The sequence below is a fragment of the Varroa destructor genome, unplaced genomic scaffold (genome assembly GCF_002443255.2).
Source record: "Varroa destructor unplaced genomic scaffold, Vdes_3.0 BEIS01000004.1, whole genome shotgun sequence".
In the NCBI taxonomy this organism is placed as follows: Eukaryota; Metazoa; Arthropoda; class Arachnida; order Mesostigmata; family Varroidae; genus Varroa; species Varroa destructor.
This window is the reverse complement of record NW_019211457.1, coordinates 22,499,142-22,522,048: the sequence shown is the minus strand read 5'-3', so window position 1 is coordinate 22,522,048 and position 22,907 is coordinate 22,499,142. Positions and strand designations below refer to the sequence as shown.

At 43.2% G+C, this 22,907-nt stretch overlaps 1 protein-coding gene across 10 annotated transcripts in view; it reads right to left on the bottom strand.

The window, feature by feature from the left end:
- Window positions 1-22,907, bottom strand: part of LOC111248627 (tyrosine-protein kinase transmembrane receptor Ror-like) — a 240,468-nt gene that overhangs the window by 174,970 nt on the left and 42,591 nt on the right. For 2 of the 10 annotated variants that reach the window (XM_086988075.1, XM_086988076.1), the window contains exons 1-2: window positions 15,349-15,827; window positions 9,187-9,339 (exon numbers count right to left, since the gene is read on the bottom strand). The exons of 5 other annotated variants lie outside the window; for them this stretch is intronic. The gene's annotated coding sequence lies outside the window, so the exon portion shown is untranslated. Of the gene's footprint in view, window positions 1-9,186; window positions 9,340-15,348; window positions 15,828-22,907 lie in introns of those variants that run through there. 3 more of the 10 variants (XM_086988072.1, XM_086988077.1, XM_086988073.1) reach the window with 3 other exon arrangements.

Here is a 22,907-nt window from a genome sequence, read left to right as displayed (position 1 = left end):
CCGTACATGTAGCAACTCACAAACGTGAAGATTTCACTGGATAAGACGAAGACAAGTCTCGGCAGGATCAGATTATCTTTGGACATTTGGAAAGGCGCTGCGTATCAGTTTCATCCGCTATTGTTCCAGACGTACTAGAAAGTATGTACGGAATAGCAGGGCGAGTGTTGCAGCTAATTAATTATGCTATCAACAACGTACTATAGTCCTTTTTCAGGATAAAATCCTTTTTCTGTGATAAAGATAGTACCATATGGTGAAGGGAACCTAGGGCACAATTCCGAACGTGATAACGAATTAAATCAAAACTCCAAGCAATGTTCCACGAACGGGATCCGTAACGTATACAGCCAGATGGCTGCCATGGCCTACATTTAAATAGCAGTCTGCTATTGTTATAACGTCTACAACATGTTTCACTGCGGGATTGAAATACGAAAAACTTCAACTTAAACGTGCAGCATGATTCGATAAGAGATCGATATAACTTATACAGATGGGAGTAACTCAGCGACTTTCGGACTCAGGACTGATTCTTAATGATGGTGTTTAGAATGAACCGCTATTATATGATAATGACAGTATTCTAGCGTAGGCAGATTGAACTGAACGTAACGTATAGTGAACGCCATCAGCTGACTCATCGTTTAAGACCCGCGCGTAGAGAAGTTAATTTCATTCCTAACATGAGAATGGTGACGGCATTGCCCACTTAATGCGTATCTATGGACGCAGCTTCTGATTTTAGGATACTAAATTATCTTAATACTATTATATAATTACTTGGATCATAATCGGATGGCGTCAGTTTATTATTGCATTAACCGTTAGGCCATTTTTCGTCAAAAAAATTTAGAAAAATCCATTCCTTATTTTGCAGTTGTTCAATTGATACATAAGAAACACTTTGTTGACTGATGTTTTTGTAGAGGAAACCTTAACTATCGTCATCGTTTTGTCCGAATGATTGAGTTTTATAGCAAAAACCATCGGTAATAGCCAGCAAGAACTAAAATCTCGAGGGAACTATCTGCACAATAGAGATCTGTTGACAAGGGACAAGTTTTCCAACGGCACATGACAAGCTGCAGAATAGACACTACAAAAAGGACGGCGTCTAAGAGGCCGTATTTCAAGCATTAACCTAATATGAGTGGTACAGATTTACGTAAATAGGACGTAAGTTACTATTTGCTTAGTAAAGGAATAAGGTATATCACCTGTAAACGTAAGGAATACAAGCTAAGCACCATTTACCTTGATCACTGAATATTCTTGCTACTGGTACGCCAAGTAATTTCAACAAAGTGCCAACAAAATCCATCTTTACTTAAACCAAATCGAAGACGAAAATTGCAGTTTAGGAACTTTCTTTTCTCCTTTTTACGGTTAGGTTCAGGACGAGCCTGTTTCCAGTGCAGTTTCTACATACATACGCATTCTGGCTTCGGTTTAACCCGCTATTTGTCGCGGCTTAAATCACTGAAGTGGCGAATGATCAGGCGCTGCGCAGTACGGAAAAAAAATAATCGAGCATTTCGACAGGGCAACAAGTTCGTCATCGTCTCCTGAACAAATGCCAAAAAAGAGGCCAACTTCCATTCATCTTAACAATTGTCTCCAACGTAGATGTCACGATATTTACTAACTCCTGGCCGCGGCAATGTCTAGACAAATTGTACCAGTGTGTCTAATATTAATGGTTTATTATACATGTGTTAATATCAATAACATACGGTGAAACAAATTAAACTCGAAAACAACTTATTGCATTCAAACACAAACATATACATTCATATATATATATATATAGGAATAAGAATGAAACTATGAAGAGCTTCATGCATACGGAAAATGGCTCGATCGTGTAACTTCTCAGCAGTCAGTTCGGCCGCATGTAACGCATAGGCCAAAACTGAAGGCCATGTTAACTTGATAACAAGAAGTATGATATCCCAAGATTTTCGTTGATTCTCGGGTTTAACTAGACACTGCATAATGTTTTTCCAAATCACTCTAGCATTTCTAGTTTAGTTGATGTTTGGATACCCCTGTAGAGTGGTCCTCCACGGCGCTAGTTTATCTCCTCGAATTTCGCTTGTCTGTGAAAGGATAAAGATTTTGTACGCGGTAACTGTCCAGGCATGACAGGAACTGATGGATGCAGAGATAATATATTCAGTTTTGCTACACGGGCGTATCTGTCTCTATGATCGCCTCATGATTTGCTAGTATAAATGCTCAACCAAGGACCACTTAGAGAAATGGACACTTTTTTTTTTTTATCTCGAACTCTAGTTTAAAATAGATTCAGTGTGTTTTGTTTCAATCCGGCGTAAAAACAATAACCATTTAACTTATGAAGTACTGTTAGTTTAGGCTATTTATAAGACGATGCAGCCCCACCGGCTGGAAGTGCGACAGAAAAAACAAAGGCTCACCATTGAGATGATAAATTATTGATGAAATGCGAGTCCATAGTTTAACGGTTCACGATCTTTTGATCGGCTCATGCTGTAACACTTGACCAGTAACATGCATAGTAGTGAATATGCAAATGGTATGTACATGCACGTTTAGTACGTATTACTCTTCGTCGGAGAAGCAACGTTTGAGGTTTTTGGCTGAGTAGAGATCTTCTTCCGTACGTAGATTGGCGAAAATACGAGATCGTAAACGACAAGTACACAAGGACACCCTCATCGTACACTTCGAGATGTAAGACGATGGTATCAGTTGGGTAGCAGTCGAACAAATCGCCGGGCGGCCGCGGAATCCAACAAGATGTGTTCAATCCCGCATGTACATGCATAGAGCATCCGTAATCCTTCTTTACCCAAACAAAGCAAAAATGAGCGATTCAACACCTATGATTATACCGATCGTAAACGGTACAGCTGAGAAGGCGCTACACTAGGAGATCGAAAATGGATAAGAACCAGCTTAATATATATGTGGAATACAAACTGCATACATGTCTGCCCAACGGGATAATCGCGGTAAGAATACCTAAGGTAGACAGCTTAATCTAAGCTATATGAAATTATCTCGAGAATGTAACGACGATTCGCGCTCCGCCCCTCGAACAGTACAGATGCCTCCACTTGCCATTAGCCTAGATTATGCCCCCTACAGGACAGGGCTCAATAAGTGTATAACAATATCTTCATCGATCACTTATGTATCGGCATTGTTATAAATCACAAAAACGACAACAGTGCTAGCAAAAACTATATGCTGCTTATATTTCTGAGGAAACCTACCATTGCTATAAGCAAGTTATGTAGCAACCTTTTGGCATATCTACTGAATATTACTCTCTGAATAGCTTCGTTTCCTGCAGCAAGTGGCCGTACAGACGTGTACCCACGGACACAGCACTGATAGGACTTCGAGCCTAAGTCTACCCCAAGCAACGGTCGTATCGAGGGATTGAGAGATCGTGGCGATTTCAATATATAGACTGGTACGGCGATCGCAGTTGCTGCAATCTATAACGCATTCGTAGGCTACCTCTGTATAAGGGGTCAGCTATGAGAAAATAAGCCGGCTCATTGTAATGACCAATTCGGATCGGCAAGTTGTCATTATTACCATTTAATTTTATTTAAATATAACCGTGCCTTGACCGTGCATGCACTCTCTATATTCAATATAGTTGCCCATGCTTAAGCCCATTTATCAAGACGTTAGACAGCCCTTCCGGCAAGCACCTTCTCTTCCTCTTTGCGGGTTAATAATTGTTGATTCTTAGGTTTTAAGTATAGATCTTCATGAAAGAAAGAAAGAAACATCAATTTTGTCTGTTTTGGTTTTGTGAGCTTCCTACATGGCTTTCTCAAACCTCTTTTGGGGGAGAACTCACCTATTATTTTGTTCCTACTGAAGGTAAATAAATAGTAATTTTTAAGTCGGGATTTTTAAGTAAGGGATTTTTAAGCCTCTTTTATGAGTCGTACAAATCCCATGGGTAGCAGCAGTAGCTATATTTTAACGTCATTGAGTGAAGTAGCTTGGGCTGAGAAAAACTCTATTCAGATTCAGAGTAACTTCAATGGACTGAAAAAATTGGCGCACGTTTTAGCCGCTCTCAGGTCAAAGGTCCTAGCCCACTGTCACCAGCATGATTGGTTCAGGAGAAAAAGGCGTATCCCGCCCAACGTATCTGCCGCTTCGTTAAAAAAATCCTTTATTCTATGTCATCTGGTAGGCTGCTGCAACTCGGTAACCACTTCTGCAGAAGGTCTTCATTGGAAGGACAAGGAACTTTTGTTCTATTCTCGAGTAGCACTAAAGACCAAAGTCAATGTCCTGCGTAGATGACGAATAGGTTGGCAGTGGATATGTCTAGGACGGATTGAGAATATTGATTAAGGCTGGCTCCCTCGATATGGCAAGGCACCCAGCTTGAAGCAGAGAGGACGGTGGTTCGATTGCCTTTGAACTCCATATCTTGGCAAGAGGTCCCATTGACACGAGGAAAAAAGGCAGGGAAAAACAAAAGAAACTCACCTCCGCATCATAAGGGTGAGTTTAGAAGCACTATTCTTTCTTACAAGAAACTCAGGAAGGCTCCAAAAAGGAGTGAGGGTGCGGCCTCACAGAAGACTCAAGATACAAGAGCTTGCGCTCCAGCATGTATGTATTGCATATGTTAGAGGGCGGACAAATGCAAAACAATTCAATGGTGAGGACTTACAGTTTTAGATCGATTCACATCCGCCATGCGTAGGTACTTATGCTCTGACCAAGATAGAAAAAAAATAGTTTGTGTTACTGTTTCTTGCGAAATCAAGAAGCAGCTCTCTTTCCAGAATCGGGCAGCGATGGGAAACGATGACAATGACAGCGACGAACTAAGTACAAGAGTCAGCCGAATTGAGCAGGACTAATAGCAAATGCAACCAGACAGAAGCAAAGCCAGATAAAATGACACAGTACAATGTTATATTTTCTAAATAGTTACGATTTCGTAGCCTGATAGCTTTCGCGAATACACGACACCGTCGGTTCTGTGCGGCCTTCGGCCATCGATGGCGCACCTCTGAACAAACAAAGACAGACGCGCAACGTTTAAGTAAACGTACAGCTGGGGTTCGATGCGGGATAGAAAGCGTTCCAGGGACCGTTTGTGATAGTTTGGGCCAGTAATATATATATATATATATATATATATATATATATATGAATGTTCCCGTTCACCCTGGTTTTTAAGCCTATTGTTATCTAGTAGGACAACGATTAGTATAATGCTGCAATTTTCTAAATGGGTGAATATTACGTGTGCATTATGGGCAATTATGGGCACTACGCTCTTCCAGCTTACTACGTCCTTTTGGAAGAGTAGCTCGTCATATCACATATTTATATCAATATTCTGTGGGTTTGTAACATTAAAAACTAGCTTTGTCTATACACAGACTGTATAGTAAAACCTGCCTCAATCCGTAGCAGTAGCAGGGAGATTCCCCTCTTTAATATATCAGATTTTTGTGAGCTCTAAAAGTCTGAGAAAATATCCGACCTTTGCCTAACTAAGCGCCGACGGCTTAACGTTATGTCGGATAGCAATGAAAAAGGGAACAGGATAAGGTCGAATCAATATCCGGTAGCTATCCAACAAAAGCTGATCAGTAGCTCATCTCCGATTAGTTATTTTGATTGTGATCAAGTCAATGGCGGATATCATATCGTGATACACTCAGATCTTCCATTTCCTTCATTCTTAGCAGAAATGCAGCAGAAAGTGAAGCTTTCTAGATTTGGACGGTTACAGAATGGCAATGGTTCGGCTCATGGTAGTTATCCGTATAGAACTAATTATTGATTTTCTCTTCCTCGGAAGAAACGCAACGATTTCCGCCATCTGGCAATGGACGTGACTGTCGAGCCGCGTACAGGTCAAAACGCCTAAAGGAAATACTCAGATTCAATGGCAGGCAAAAAAGAAGACTGATTGATGGCGGAAAGAAGGTAGGGAGACCGTTGAGTGCTTTTGCAGGAGTGTCGAAGAAGAAATCGAAAGAGCAAAGAGAGAGCCAATTCGAAAAGAGAGCTTTAAATTTTTTTGTACGCTTTCCGTCTCGGAGTGCATTCGGCAATTATTGTTAGTCTTATTAGTACTGCTATGATCTTCCTCTGAAGAGGATTACAGTCAAGGCAGGGGACGGAAGACTTTCTAGCACCGGCGATAACGGGGCAGAAAGAAGCCAGACTGCGATGGCCAAGTGAATTACATTTTGTCTCAGCTGTCGTTGTCGAAAAAAGATCAAACGGAAAAAAGAGCATGCGCGTGCTGTGTTTGGAAGGAAACGAACGCGTTAAAGAAAAATCGAAGGTTAAAGAAAGACTCAGTTGCCCCGATAAGCCAGATAAGCCCCGGCAAACATGCCACGGAAAGATAATGCCGTTAGAAGCCACGACCGCAAACGATAGTGATCCTTTTTTCTGGATGAAATTCATAAAAAAAAATATGAAAAAATAATAGAACAAAACGGAAAACGTTAACGTAACTTATCATCCTTAAAAATAAGTGAAAAGAATACGGCAGGCCATCGATGAAATAAAGCTGAGAATAATTCCCAGTCCAACACATACAATATAGTAATCATCACCATGCTTGGCCCATGATTGGCCGGTGAGACCGTCTTATTTTTCATACCGCCGCCGTTACTTTAAGACGGCTGTTGACTTACCCTTTTTGCGCATCGTATAAACCACAATTTACCAGCTTTGAGCGCCGTATAGTGGGTATCAAAGCGCTCATATGTTGCAATGTATAGGTATAGGCTTCACAGGCCGGTGTTAACAGTCGTTAAATCATTACTGATAGAAAAAAATAGACATTGAGAAAAATGAAGTCAATGAAAAAACCCACATAGATTATTAGAGAATTACCGATGAGTACTTCTTACGACGCGTTCTTTTTTTGAGAAGCGTGAATCCTGCGTTTCGACTGAGATGTTGATAAATAATCCATAAGGTACTTCTTTGAAGTGCACTTCCTATACTAATTTCTTAAACAATTTCTAATCACGATTTCGTAGGTCATGGCCAAAAAACTGCCCTTTAAATCACCCACTTGTGGAACTTCATAGCGTAACTTCATCTGTCTTCACTTCTGGTGATTAGTGTAAAGACAACGCTAAATGTTAACGCGGCATGAACCAGAAAAGGCACAGAAAATGATATATTGCTCAATACAACATCACGAGGCCGAATTGTACATGTATAGGCTACGAATAATAGCGACCCCAAGGGACTAAAAACAGTACGAAGAATTTCACGATCCATAAAAGTTATTGACTGGAAGTAATTCCATTGACCTTTTAACCCAGCCACATTAGATACACACCGGTTTTCGTTGGCTGTTTACGCAGCCATAGCTGCACAGTTTTCATACCTTCGTTCTTTTTTCTGAGTTTTCTTTTGCTACCAGTTCTCCTATTCGACACCCCCATACGGTAGCGCTATCATCTCTTCTCTGTCGGGCACCTTCTATCTTCACCGCTTTTGCTTTGACTCGTTATAATATCTGTAGAGGAGAGATCTAGAGTTGTAGTCGTTCGTTCTCGGTGACCGCGGTAGTGCCCGCTACGGCGAGGTGGTAGCAAGACAACCCTGGCTTCTTCGCTCCTGTTACATCAACAAGCCCCAGCTCTTCGTACGGTCCTAGTTCTGGATGTGATGCGTCCATGTTATGGGTGCGTGGGAGGAACGCGCAGACCGAGATCGGTGAATGAACCAGGTAACATTCCCTCGCTTGAGCGTGTGTGCATGATGTGTCTGCGCCCTGAGTGTGCCGATGGTTCTCGGGAGAGCCATCGCCAGTCGGGGCAGAGAGTAGAACAGACAGCGGGAAAGACACCCTGACTGAACAAGAATCAAGAGGTCAAGATCCCTTTCTGGTCCCAGCACAGTTTTGATCCCGCAAAGGGCTCCCGACCGGGGACCCCCTCTTTGGCCTCTCTACTGCCCAACAACAGTATTTGACTCGGGATACCCAGCAGATAAAAAAGCTGCGTTGGAAATGGCCTGAGCACCCGCTCTCCCCCAACGGTTGAGCATCAAAATTACTCCACCACGACAAGTCCCTCCTGCTGGCGACGAAGACCAAAGGAGAACTCGTGCTACTTGGAAGAGAGCAGCGCTGCTACTACTGCTGCTTCTAGGGGATAAGATGTTTTAACGCGAACTTATGATTACTTCAAGGGCAATTATAACTTTTAATAGCCGCTACGCTCGCTCTCTCTGGCAGCAACAGCAACAGCAGTATGGAAAAGAAAGCTGAAGACGTATCAGCAACAGCAGCAGCCTACGAAGATCATGCCATCGCTCCGTCAGCTGGCGTAACGCCATCATGTCCCTGTGCGATCTTCGTTTGGCGACCAACTGACTTTCGCAGCGGCCGTTGCACTGGCACCCGCCCTAAGACTATCCGCTCGTAGAATTTATTTTCAATTACAGTTTCTCTTTCAACGATGCACCAAAAACTGATGTAGAAGAAGCACCGCTGAACGACTCCTAGTAGGCGACTAGTTACAAGACTAACAGGGAAAATGGGCAGCTTTCATTGACAACTAGAGGTGCCGAAGAAAAAGTGCACTGCGGTATAGCATAACAACCAGGCAAAGTACCGTGTATCCAGTCAGCGCAGACTGACAGGTACCGCTAGCTATATGGAATTGTAGTTAGAAGTAGATAAATCATTTTAGAAAATGAACATACGCTACGCCCATGTGGCACATAGAGCGAATACTTTTTATCTGACTGCTGGAGAGCCCTGTTCTAAATATGATAGAAGTTCATTGCTTAAGTTTGACTTGATTTCAATGCAAGCAGATTTCAATTCAACTTAAAAATACTACCTTATATAGAAACGCATTTAGATTAGCTCGATTCTGAATGATAGCCCGCTATTGAACTTAAGAAATAGTTCGCTTCCATTGCACACACTTTATGATGCACGAATACTTTGAATTGGCTTGTAAGGGTCCTTGCCAAGCCGTTCTATCTTCAGGAATCTTTAGGGAACAAACCAATTTTTTCTGGCCTGATATGCAACTACTGAAGACGTCTGCCTCACGGAGTCATTTTAGTTTTAAGAAAGGAATAGTAATATAACAGTTGACGCAGTCGACAGCTATCAGCCTGTATTCTATTTTCATATAGAGTAACGAGTCGAACCTTCAGAAGTAGTAACAACAGGGCTATAAGTATTTGTGTCTCACGTTATCCTGTGTTAACCGTCCGGGCGTTCACAACTCAATATTTCAGAGTTCAGATGCCATCAGTTCCTTGTGTCCAGTATTCCTTCTGGTGACTGAACGGCCTTCTTACCTGAAAATAAGGCATAGGCATGTACGTAGATGAAAAAATTGTCACAAACATCGTAAGACGACGGCTGTACAAGAAGTGGCGATCGACGTCATTCGATGGGCAAAGAACAGCCCATCGATAACAAGTCGACGCTGACCAAGGAAGCCAGTAGCAGCGAGATTGCCAATTGGTCCATTCACACCAAAGTGGCTTGACAGGGCAAAGCTGAATCCAAGTCGCCGATGCTGTTTCCTTGATTTACGAGACCTCTGAGGGCTTTTGATATATCAGCACCCGAACCCTACTAACTCAGTAGGAAAGCCAACGTCCGTCATCTTTTGCACCGTGGATATCCCTTGTGGATTTTTATTTCCCTGTTCCCTTGTATTAGCGAAATTTGTGCTGTTCGAACGTGCCATCACACTCAAAAACCATATCACTTTTTAACTCCTGAAAACGGTTGACACCCCTCCACATAACTAGGCAGACAGGCCGACCGTATTTTGCCCAAACTCAGTCGAATCCAACCCAACCCAGGCTGGCTGGACGAATCAACTAGCACACGCTGGATCCGTTCATCGTAATCACCATTTCCGCTTCTGGTGGAACTGGGGCAGACGACTGACCAAGTCAAATAGTTGGCGTCAATTAACATTGGTGAATCTCTACAATTTTCTGTTGGCATCAAGACTTCAGTCGAGTTCAACCGATATATCCTTAAGACAGTAGAAGCAGTTTTGCTGAGCTTGTAAGAGGAAAATTTTGTTGCTTGTTGAAACTGACCTAACACAGCGTGCGTCTGCTTGAATATTACTGTATGTTTCCTTCTTTCAGGTCTGTGCTACAGGTTCATTGCACAACTGCGTTCATGAATTATGATGTAGCTTTAGGCTTACCTTCATGAGGGTGCCATCGTCAAGGACCATATTCGTTTCCGGTCAGCAGCAGAAGTCCGCCGCAAGGCAAACCGGAAGTGTTTGCGGAAGGGAGGTTATCAGAGAAAAGTCCCGTTGAACGGCACATGTCTGTCCCCTGTCTTTTCTCCACGCATTTCGCTATACTGCAAATCTTATCACGACCATCATTGGCAACCTTTGACGAAGAAGAAAGGCTATTTGCCATCAAGCAGTGAGTTCGAACCCTGATCGCGTGAGTCGCTCTCCATTGTATCCGTGCGCACGTGTGTGTTCATTATGGTAATAGTGGACTCAAGACTGACGCAACTGACGCTTGACGTATCGTGAAATCTGAGGCCATCTTTTACCGGAAGAAGACACAAAGGCGCCCCGTCCATAGAATCTGCCAACATCTGGGGTGCTACAGGGGAAATGGCGGCCGATGGTGGTGGTGGTGATGCTGCTGTGCTAAGCAGCCATGTAGAAATATTGGCGTTGGCCTAGGCCCTTCGTTTAACTGCGATTACCGTGCCAGTCGGAGCGATCGTGGCATCAAGTGGAAACTGATGTCACCTCCATCAGCTCTTAAGTCTCTCTAACCGCACGCTCAAAACATGGCAATTATTCTCAGCGTTAGGGTTGCAGCTTGACATGATCGAGACCCTAGAGTTGAGAAGCGAAACCGTTCTATAATGGGTGTTGAACTGTGAAGCAAGTAGACGCTAAAACTAGTAACCAAAACTGAACCCAGCGGATTTTTGTCTAATACAGGCCGCAGACTGGTCCCACTCTGGGTTGTGGCGGCCAAGTCCAAATAAGTGTAACGATCCTATCGCTAAGGCTTCCACCCTATCATAGACTTGGTTGCCTAGGACAGAGCCAGCCGCTTCCTTTACGAAACGTGGACCACAATCAGCCTGTCGTCCCTGTGAAATATCGTTCCATTCTACACTCTGGCCTGGGCCAGTCGATACTCAGGAGTTCATCTATTTGTCACGCTCGGCTTAGCATTAGTTAAGGGTAAGAAGCAGCCCGCTAGAAACTCGAAGCGACAAGTTTCAGTGGCTTGATTCCTTTCCAGTGGAAATGTGTTGTTGTGCAACGGCAACAGACCTTTCTGAAGTGCCCCACACTCAAAGTACTTCCGACCCGCCAAAATAGAAATGACAATTTGGCAACGTGCCCCCGTGGGTTAACGACGTCGGTATGACGTAGCCGCCGCTCACGGATGTTTTCGGTGGCGATCTGCCGACTGGCGATGTCATTGATGAAGATGAAATATGACTATTTTTTTTCTTTCGTTTCTGGCATTGACTCGCTCCTTGGCTTGCACTAATATTATCATGGATAGTGACTAAGTATCCATCTCTAGTAGTTGTCGGATGAACGATATCGGACGCATCTTCACATATGTAAGCACACAACACACATAGAGAGCTAGGTTCACCATGGGATGCGTCCGTTTCACCCGTGACCCGTTTACATTCCAGGACCATTTCGACATTTCATCTGATCCTAAGCTATTCTCATTTCATCCGGTGTCCTATGTCGGAATGAGACATTTTTCTTTTAATTTTAATTCGATCCATGGATTTTAGGTGTATTTAACCATGAACCTTGCCACTGTTTGAACCACGTCACCCGTGAAGATGGCATGCAGGCTCTCTTGTTTCGTTACAGCATCATGTAGAGACACACACACGAAGTATCAAACACGTATCAAACACGAAGTGACTCTCGGAATCACCCGTATCGTTATGCTACAGCTCTCATGACGATATCTCGGAACCGGGGCGCCACTTCAACACCTGTGCCTAAAGAGTCGCATATTGCAGGGAGTTCCAGATCTGAAAATCGTCAGCCATTTAACCCAGGCCTGGGATACTCGGCCCAGGCGCTGTTCTATAGCTGATGCCGAGACGATGAGACGTATCGCCAAAAAGCGACGTAGGGTAGAAAGAAGCCCCCCTCTTCCCCTTCCCCCAGATAGAGATATGGTGAGCAGCAGAAAGGAAGCGGACAATAACAACAAGACAGCATCGAGCTGGTTCAGTTACAATAGAGGATAATAGCCCGTTTATCACGTGATGAAGCAGCGATGGACTGTAGACATAACTGAACCGTCGTTGGCTTCACTCACATACGAGGGTAGTCGTTTAATTCAGTGTCATTCTATGTCGTAAATGAGACAGCAGGCAACGTCTAGACGACGATGAAGATCGAAAAATCGCACGCTTGTCAGATCTAGGTAGCGCATAGACTAACAATATATTCATCTACATTTAAATTCGGGAATCGAACGCTTAAAATGTCAGATTAATAAGCGACTACTCTGGAATATAGCAAGGATAATTCATTATAAGTACCGAACATTTTCTGAAGACGAACGTTTAGAGAACGAGCTAATATATTATATAGATAGCAAACTAAAACAACTCACATTTGTTAAGCGCGTCAATGACACATACTAGTTGGTAGAAGAAAAAAGTGGTCCCTGAAGAGTGTGTTAATATCGTCACTATGTGTATATTTGTGTTGATTATTTTCTATACTAATAATTTTTCCGTGACGTTTTTAAATCGCAGTGAAGACCACCGAATATCAGCCGCCGGTCCTCTGGTGGCTTGGAATTTTAGTACTGAACTGTGTGCACGTACATACTGCACAGAGGCATACGAACCCATCTCTTAATCTGAATGTAAAGCGAATACCCTCCATTCGATTACCTCTCGAACAATTTTATACTATACTCTCGGCGACCATTCACAGCGATGCGCGAGATAGCAGCTGTTTGATCATAGATCCGACGTGCACTCGATCGACTAGACAACTCTTATTTCCCAGCCATCTTGACCTAACCCCTCAGGAACTGCGGTGACGGTAGCAACACAACTATTTCGACTAGTTTCGGCAGCTGTTTGAAAATCTACATATCTTCGCAAGCAGGATGCAGTTTTCAATGAAGTCGCTGCTCCGAGCTGTTTCCTAGAACACTTCAGTCAGAACTTCGGATTGAACCGGTTCGATCAATTCGGCTCCCGCTCGTTTTCGTACGTTTCAAGTTAAACGCCATCTATCCTACACCGTGTAGATTGATCTCCGTCATCAACACAGAATCAAGCAGCATGGATACATGTAAACCAGTCGAGAGCGGATATCTTACTTTAAAAGTTGAAACAGTCCCTGAACGAGTTCCGCGAAACGAAGCCCGCCTGTGGAGCTCGAGGTCGAACTGGCTAGCAAAAGCAAAATCATTAAGTTCATTATTTATCACTGACTGTGTCCTAGCAAGCGATTTTAACATCATGAAAACCCTATACCTGTACATTTTCGTAGTGGATTCTTCTCATCGAAACAATAAACGGCCACTTCTACATGTCCAGCGACCATTTCACACAGGGAACCAACTAATGCTCTTCAATAATCAACGGAACTTGCCAGCGTTTCGTGCTGGCCACTTATTTGGTCGTTACCTCCGATTACTGTGTAGCGATAGATTAGTTGATGGGGCTATCAGTTTTTCCGACCTACGTATCGTGGCTGGCAAGAGATGCTCCTTGACATTTTTCCTTTTGCATTTTGTTTGGTAATCAAAACTGGAAACAGAGTTGCTATTGCAGTATCTATAAACGTCCGTCAAAGCAATCATTATCAGCACCTCATAATGGGCTTCATTAATTAACACAAGTGAAAATATGGATATGGCGTGAAAGGTCATAATTGCACCGTTCGGCGGTTGCAAGTTAGGGCGGAATAAGATAAAGCGCTTAACGGTCCCTGTTACCAATGAGAAGAAAAGGAAAACAGACCAAAAACAAAAACAAATATCATCAAGCACTTACGCGACGGACAGGGGCATACCTTCCCCTTCTCCCTCCCACCTACACACGCATATGCCCATACACATACGCACAAGCACGCACCGACGGCAAAAAGCCCGGCTAGTGTCTTTGAGCGACCTTCGGGTGGCATGAGTAGCAAGAAATAAAGCAGGAAGGTCAGGCTGAGAACGCATACGCAACAGTGTAACTTGGGAAACGTGGCACGCTCAATGGAAACGCAGGAGGAAGGCTGAAAGATAACTTTCTTAACCGATCCTGCATAAACTGTTTGTGCGGGTTTGTTTTACTAGATTCACTTGCATGTAACACAAGCGACTGGCCTGGAACTTGTTGATGGTTCTATTTTTTTTGTGTGTATGACGTCCATCAGATACCACGTTACACACCGCTATATCAACACTACCTTTAAGGAGATCGGATCAGATGTTTAACACTGCACGCTAGCGTCGTTCGGCACAGGAAACGATGTGGATTGCTGCACTTGGGCCAGTCTTAAAAAACGGCGTCAAGCCATCATGAGAAAAAGATCAGAGATTTCGCTGAATGACGCACGCACCTGAGTCCGAGCGTTTGCCTTTGCTTTTGGTTATACGTTTCATACATGGATATGAACGACAGTTTAAGGACGCATAGCATATTGGGCTTAGAAAGAAATGTCGCACGGAAGCTGCACAAACCCACATATCGTCACTTGTATATAGAATATTAGTTGAGCGGTGTCATGGGAACCCTCTAAGGTCTATAAGGAGGTTAAAGGTTTCTGTCACTCAGACAGGCATGCAATACTTCGGTCATAAGCTAAGCGAATGGGATGTGTTTTCTATCCGCGTTTTGGCCATCCTTCGCTGAATGTCGTGGGAGCCGTAGATCGTTGGAGCATCGCGTATACGGTCAGGAGGCGTATTTCCTTTCATTGACTAAGACGCCTGTTTTTAAACGTCGTATTTGTTTTTCGGTCGAAAGCAACGCTTAGATTATGGCACTAATTTAGAAAAAAATGAGTATTAGATAATCAAGGCATTTTCCTGTGCAACTGATCGCTCAGGGCTGATGCATTTCAAGTATAAATAGTCTCAGTTTTGTCAGTGCTTCCCCACACCCAGATGCCAAGCTATAATTTTCAACTATTACTATCCAAAACGACTCGTCACTTACATATATAATTTTAAGCGGTATACGCACCGACTGATATTTATCACTGTCGTAAAACTATGTTTACCTACATATTAAAGATGTAGCAGTAAAAATCTTGTACAGATCAATATTACAGTCACACGGTAACGTCCTATTACCAGTTGCGCTGGCTTTGGTCGCTGTTACGTCTGCGGCTAGAGATGCCTCGATCGCGCTGGGCTTACGGGGGAAGGTTGGGCTGATGTTGTCTTCGTGTTTGATCTTCTTTCTTTCCGATGTCTCCTAGAAAACGAGTAGGCCAGGGATTGTCTTTCTTACTTTCTGAAAAGGCTCCCACAAGATGATTTGGTCAGATCGTGTTTCTCTCTTGTTTTTCATTCGTTAAGTTCAGCTCAACTCGTTCATCATAGCGACACCAGCGAGCAATAGTCGGCCGCGGCAAAAAAAGCATTTCCACTATTCGCGCAGTTGATCACGCTAGCGCCGGGCTTATCCACCAAATGGCTAAGTAACAAATAGGCATAATAGGAGCTATCAGCCGACTTCAACAAATCAGCTACGAGTGTACAAAGAGACAGTCAATGGAGAAGTTAGGCGACACCATAAAACAGGAAAAACGATACCAGCCGAAAATAGATTTTTCCCAAAAGGATACGAGAGTAAAGTAAAAACCTGTTCTTATCTCCTACGGCTCGTATACACATGAATAATAGTATGTTTGTTAGCTAGCTGAGCTATTGCTGTTACTCGCAAAGCATAACGTGTAACAGTTTATTATGACCTGATGCTATTGGCTCATGAGTCAGCACCGCACTGGCACTGCCTGTAAGCCGGTCAGAGTTGGAAGAACAGACCCAGCACCACGATCGTCGTTAGTTACCGGCCTTTAAGTAACCGTACGGTCCGGGTTCGCGCTCTACTATCAGCGAATAATAACAGTAACGAAACAGTTATGGAGAACAGATAAAAGCGTAGAAGGGATCTGCCAGTAAACAACTGACTGGTCGATGTTTGGTCGATTCTCTGCGGCGAAAGGCGGTTATACTACATTATCCGGACAGGGACTTTCAGTTACGTACAGGATTCACCCGGTTACGGCTGCAGTTCTGTTGACAAGCAGGAGAAAGATAACCGAATTAAGTAAGTGGGTGATCGAATTGTTCTTGGCTCACGGTACTAAGTAGCGCATCTGTACGCTGGCTGACGTCTCTGTTGTTTGCTGATCTAGTTCAAGCCCGTCCCCAATTAAGTTCGTTATTTCGACATGCAATTTAGTGGAGCATATTTGTATACGTATTTCCACATGTGTACAATCACCGAAAACGAAGTTTGTTTAAATTTGCAACACTCTAATTTTTCATGAGTTGGAGGCCCAAGGACCTCGGGGGAAAGCATCAGTGAGGGTAGACAAATAGCAGGGAACTCTACTGTTTCATTACAGGCAAGATGTCCTATATAGATCGTTGTCTATAGTCACTGCTTATTTAGAACAATGTCACGTCGGATAGTAAGCGCTATTTGCTCAGAAAACCTAATGAATGGAAGAAGCTCGTACCCTCAGCCAAATGTTTCATTAGAAACTTGATAAAATCTACGGTGGGTCTATGAAAGGCTTCCTGGGTCAGAATAGCAGCTGTTCGCTCCGACGATTTGCCAAATTTTTGCAGAATGAATTGGCAGCTACTTCGTTGCGTGCGAATTGAAAAGACAGTTATAGCACAGCACATCTTCCTCATGTTACTAGGCTGTACCCCTTCATAAGTCAACACTTTCTGTTTGCTGAAAGGAGCCGTATCGTTCAATCTTAAAAACCAGATACGCGTGCAAAAACGAATCTATAATGAGAAGCTAACACTTGTTATTTACCAGAAATAGAAAAACAAATACAGTGTTGTTGTCAAGGTTTACATCCCCTTAGCGTTCCTATAGGGAAGCGAGAACCGATTTACTGATATAAATAACGTCAGAAAATACTGCCGAACGCCTATTCTAACAAATACGCGTTTCCGTTGGATCGTAACATAGATCGATATTAAGCTAGATACAAAAGGTCGATTGGTAAGTTCTTATTTTTGTGCTACCAGCAGTAATAATAGTAACAGCGTCGCCGGAACGCAGAATGGCTGGTTAAAACATTTTCAACGACGACTGCCCTGCTTCTCATCGGTGAAGAAATATAATCGAGGCTGATACTCTAATAGGAAAAGGGGTCTGGTAGGGCAAAGGCAACCGAGAAAAACCTAGGTCAATTTAAAATACGACGGTATTACAATAGAGTATTTGCCAGCCCGATACTATAGTTGAACATACAGCCAAAAGCTGTGTCATCAATCGGGTCAATTCCCCCGGGTGCTAAAAGGTATGCCCTCGTCTCCAAATGATCTACAACAGAGTCTGATGCTGGACGAGCTTTATATATATATATATATGAAATATGCTTTTCTCTAACAGCTGTCCAAAAGGTGACGGAGGATATGACTGAGCGAGCAAACTTTGATGCGGAAATTGCCGCCAAATCTTTTCGTTGAAATTGCTTGCCAACGCGCTTGCCCCAACCTGAGCAGCAGTGCGACTGCATCTGGCAATGGTGTCGCTATTGTGCCTATTCTCAATTTACCGAAGAGAGAACGATGAAGGAAAGAATTACTCATTTGTTCATCGATAACTAGCGGACCAATGCGGCGTTCGTCATCGCATCCATAATGGATTGATGCAAAGCGCTCGGGTGCGATATTTTTACTTTCCCAGCAGCAGAGAGACACGGCAGCCGTGATTACGATACATATAAATCATTTTTCACAAAGAAGAAAAAACGGCGAGGAGAAGCAGGGAAAAACCAGTAGCATAGCCACAGAGCTTCTAAGGAGACCGCCCAACCACCGTCTAGAATAGAAGCGAGCATTTCGGCAGAAGGTCGAATATGACAGCTTTGCTAGCGATTCCTGTTTGGATATTCTCCGAAGAACTTTTCCATGTGCTGTTTAGGCACGTTTTGAGACGGTGACCATGTCTATCGTATTCTTTTCGGTTCCGTGTTGGATTCAGGTCGCAGGGAAGAGGGCTATACGTTGTCTCATCGACCACGTCAGTTCATAGTTATCGCGAATGGCCACTCGAATAAGCAAAAGCTATTACGCTTCTTTTAACTCGCTAAACCTGCCACAGCGGAGTAACTTGTTCGTCGTTCGACCTGATATTGATCGCAAGGGCTTATCTTTGTGTTGATACTGCTTCAGCCGAAGCGATTGCGTGATCTGATTAAAAAAGGATGAGATTAGAGCGGTAGGTCCTGATTAGAAATTGGCGCAATCTTTTTTATTGGACCGCTGTTGAAATTGCTCCTCAAATGTGACCAAGGCCGATTCATGGCCACACACATTAGTGTTACGATCTACTGCTTCATCGTGCTGAGTAACCGCTAGCTGTGAAGTTTTGCCCCATTGATGCTGAGTTTGTCACTGTCGAGTAGCGTATTAGTTGACGTGCAGTCGCCCCTACGGCGCTACCGTTTGCTGTGTCTCTCCAAACGCACGACTGAAAAGTGAATAGCACGGAGGAACTAAAAAGACCTTCATCTCTGACGCGAACATTAGGCTTTGCTTGGCCGCTGGCCGACAGTCGATTGGCGTTATCTGCCTCTGTCCTATCGCTGAGAACTGATGCTGGTCTGACGCGCGCTCGAGCGGAAATGCTTGATAATTATAGGTCTAGTTCTCTACAAGATACAGGGAATGATGAAAGTAGGAGAGGATAAGAGGTTAGGTTCGATACACAGTAATCTAGCTGGGGGCACGTTTAATTCAATTCAATCCAATCGAATGATTGCATTGAGCAAAGCGGAACAGATTCATAACGCAAGCTAAGTTGTAGAGCTGCTGCATATATATGTCTGCATGGTAGGTGATACTACGCCGTCGTGACTGGCTATGTAAGTTTTTGTGTTCCTTAGAAGCTAGCCCCAGAACATCAGCGTGTACATTTTTTGATGCGGATCACGAGCTCTTCTTGTCCTATTAAACGACGCAGTCTTCCAGTAAATGCATCAAATGATATAGCCTGCCATCTAACCTAGCAATCAACGGCCAGTCGAAATTATCCTCATTTCTTCATTTAAACCATCATGGTTAGGCTCAGAAAACTCGTTGTTTACCATCTATAATATGTATATGTGAGAATGTGGCGATATCATGTGAGGTCACTCATAGCCAAAATAAGAAAGATTTGTCCGTTTTGTGGTGCCCTGTCCGCCCACCTATGAAGATTGGGCACATTCGTATACGCTGTATAGCACTAGAATAGCTGTTCTTTGTCTCGGTCTTTCAGGATAACCAGGACATAATCGGACCTATACTATATGGGACGATCATAAAAAGACTGAACTGCATATGTTGTAGAGAGTTAATAACCAGTGATTCTAAGCTAGAAGCCTGCGTAAAAAATGAGTCCTTTCCAAAGAACGAAACGGGTCTGAAACGAATGCACGTAAACCAGTGACCAAAGCGTATCTAAATAATGTTCTCCTCTGTGGTTTTGAATTGTTCAATCTTCAACAAAGTAAACTACTTGAATCGGCGTAATCCCGGCCACGTTACTCCACTAAATTTACGCGCATATATACATGCACGTAATATACAATACATAAAGTTTCTATTTACTAAATTGAATTATTAATTAGCAAACATAACATCGGCAGGGTTCGTCTAGTAACTCGTGACGCCTACCTACAGGTCATATCTACGTGAGCGTTTGGCGGTGATAGGATATAATCCAATCGCTTGGGTTTTAATTATTTGTGTCTAACATAAAGTTCTGCTTTTAGTACACTGACGATTTAACGACAAGGATTCAACTAACTCCCGAGCATATCGGATCGGTCGAGCAATGAACCGCAGATCCTCACGATATCAAGAACTAGGGAGCTGGCGTGAGCGCCGCCACTATCATTAGAAGTACATTTAAAGCAAAGCCTACTGTTACAGTATGAATTATCGATCAGCTCGGGTTAGCTTTGTTTATCCCGAGATCTTGCTAGCAGACTAAATGGGCTCTGCGATAGCTTAACGGGTAACGTACATGCCTGCTAATCCTAAGGACATGTTGTGGTACTCGTTTCGTGCTGGGAGCCAGCCAGCTTTCTGATGGAACTATGCCTAACATCGATACCGGACGTAAAAATCTATATTTAAAGTAGAGTAAGTAAACAGTCAAGTGGAACTATATATGATGGCAATCTAATGAATTGAATGTATGAATCAGCGGACAAATATGGGTGTTGGATATTATTGCTTTGTTGCGAACGTGTACATTTTTTATGAATTCGAGAGTTGTACAGTATATCGAAGACGTTGAACCTTAGTACGTTTTTTCTCGTTACTTTAGGATTTAATTTTAGCTTTGGCCAAACATGCACTCCATGAGTTCTCGTCATCCTCGTTTTCTTCACGTAAATAAAAAAATTGGAATGTAGGTTTTCAGCGAATGAGGTCACCTAAGATTTGCTACCGTGTATTTTTTTGCGGGAGTAAAATAATTACAAGTATAATCTATTTTATTATATATATATATATATATATATATATATATATATATATATATATATAACTAAGTTTTATAAATACATCTTAAGGGCAGGACAACTTGCAGTAAAACATGGGTGCTTCGTTTACGCAGGTTCGTTTCGATACTCTGACAACACAAAGGTTGTTCAGTCCACAAAGACATAATGTCAGCACTTCATAACTGTCAATAGATTTTCTGGGTATCGAGTAAAAGATGGGCAAGGACAGCGCTGATATCTTCGGGAACTGCACTAATAACCGTCCGAGCCATTGATGCATTCATGGATAATTTTCTTTCAAATCATGCAGGACGTATCAGACCTCAAAAAACATTTAAGGTCTCTGATGAAAACCCTGACAATAAGTGCTGGATGACAATATAACCTGGTGTGGCCAACGGGAACAACTGCATAAACTATACTGCTTTATGAATGGCATCGGTGGAGCGACGCAGACCTGAGAATGGACAATCGTCGTTGGGTTCCCTACACTTTCTCTCCACTGTCCCGTGTTGTCTCGCCTCTACGATATACGGGACGCAACCTACCCTGCTAAAAAAAAACCATTAGAATAGTATGCGTGGTGTCTGCTATTCCCATGCTGAAAAGCAACTCTTGGATGTCCCGTCGTGTATACACGAGATGTGCGTATGCATCAAGTTGACAGAGCCGTGGTGATGGCATGATGAGGCAAAAAGTAAATGCTACTTTTGTCGCTATGGGGCCGCCCCGGGCGACAGGAAGGACACAGTGGCGAACGAATGAGTAAGTGCGGCAAAGCAAGTTAAATCCCGAGGTAATCCCATCGACATTCTCATGCCTTGCCTCGCACTTTTAGCTTTCGTGTTGCCAGAATACTTTAACAATTTTAGCAGCGTGCCATGCTGACGGATGCCCTCTGGATGGCTCGTCAGTATAGAAGTAACACTGCTACTGCTGCTGATATGAGAAAAGGAAGACTGAGATGAGGTAGTGCCTTTCCAAGGGGAAACGACTGACAGAACTATAGCGACTGGCTGTACTGTAGCTGTCCTTTTTTTTTTTTTTTTTTTTTTTTTTTTTAGACAGTAGTGAAACAATATTCATAATATTCCTCACCCGATTTATATCGGTTCACTTCAACTAGCTCAACGTAAGCCGAAGGCATCGCAGACGGCTGTCGGAAGCCCAGTGATGCTCAACGTAGCTTAAGACCGTAGTTAATGGTCGTCGCTTGGCAATGCCGCTAACACTAAAAGCGACGGGACCAGCAGCAACGGCAACAGTACGCACGCACGTACTGTTTTTTCGATAAAATTTTTTGCTACTCATTAGACTCCTAACTCGGATGTCATCATGCACAGCCCATACACGACCTTAATACAGTGCATGCATATGTCAAAGCGAACTAATAGACGTGATCAACTTGCCATATTTGCTATCACTACGTAACTATTGCGTGTGTGAGTGTTTACTAGAAAAAGGGGCTCATTGACATTTTTCGTAGTACATATATTTGCATACATTAGATGCGTTGACGAGACAACGATGTAACGGTACGTTTAGCTTTTCGTCAATCCTGAAGGGCGGCAGTTAACCCCAAAGATTGACGTTGCAATCGAGACAATACCGTAGCTAGGTTTTAGGCAGAACTGCGAGCTGTTAGGGTGGGAGTCGAGAACAATTTCTTGAAGGAGAGTTAGCTTATTTGTAACGGTTGGTGCCCCTTGGGTAGGTATCTTGATGAGTTCCCGGCCGGGTTCCATCCCCGGATATCTTACTGTTAGTAATTATACGCGGCAATGGCTGTAAACGTATTAGATAAACAACAATTATTCACGTCACCGAACGACCTATCGATTAGTACCAGATCATCTTATCCTAGTCATAATGACGGCTTGATTTAGAACCGATCGAAGAAACGATAGAAAGGCACGAGTACTCGTTTTGAAGAGGTGGCACAACGGAACAGAGTCACGAGAAGTCCTTTTGGTTGTCCATTAAAGTCTGCTTAGCATTTGTTAATCGAAACGTGCAAACGCCATAAGAACAGTTCCGCCTACTAAGGCATCAAGGAGAGAATCGTTGTGTGTTAACATGAATTTGTACCTTCGCACTGAATATCAGTAATAACACATTGGGAAATGTTGAAATTGTACAGTTTACCTATAAACTAGCTGC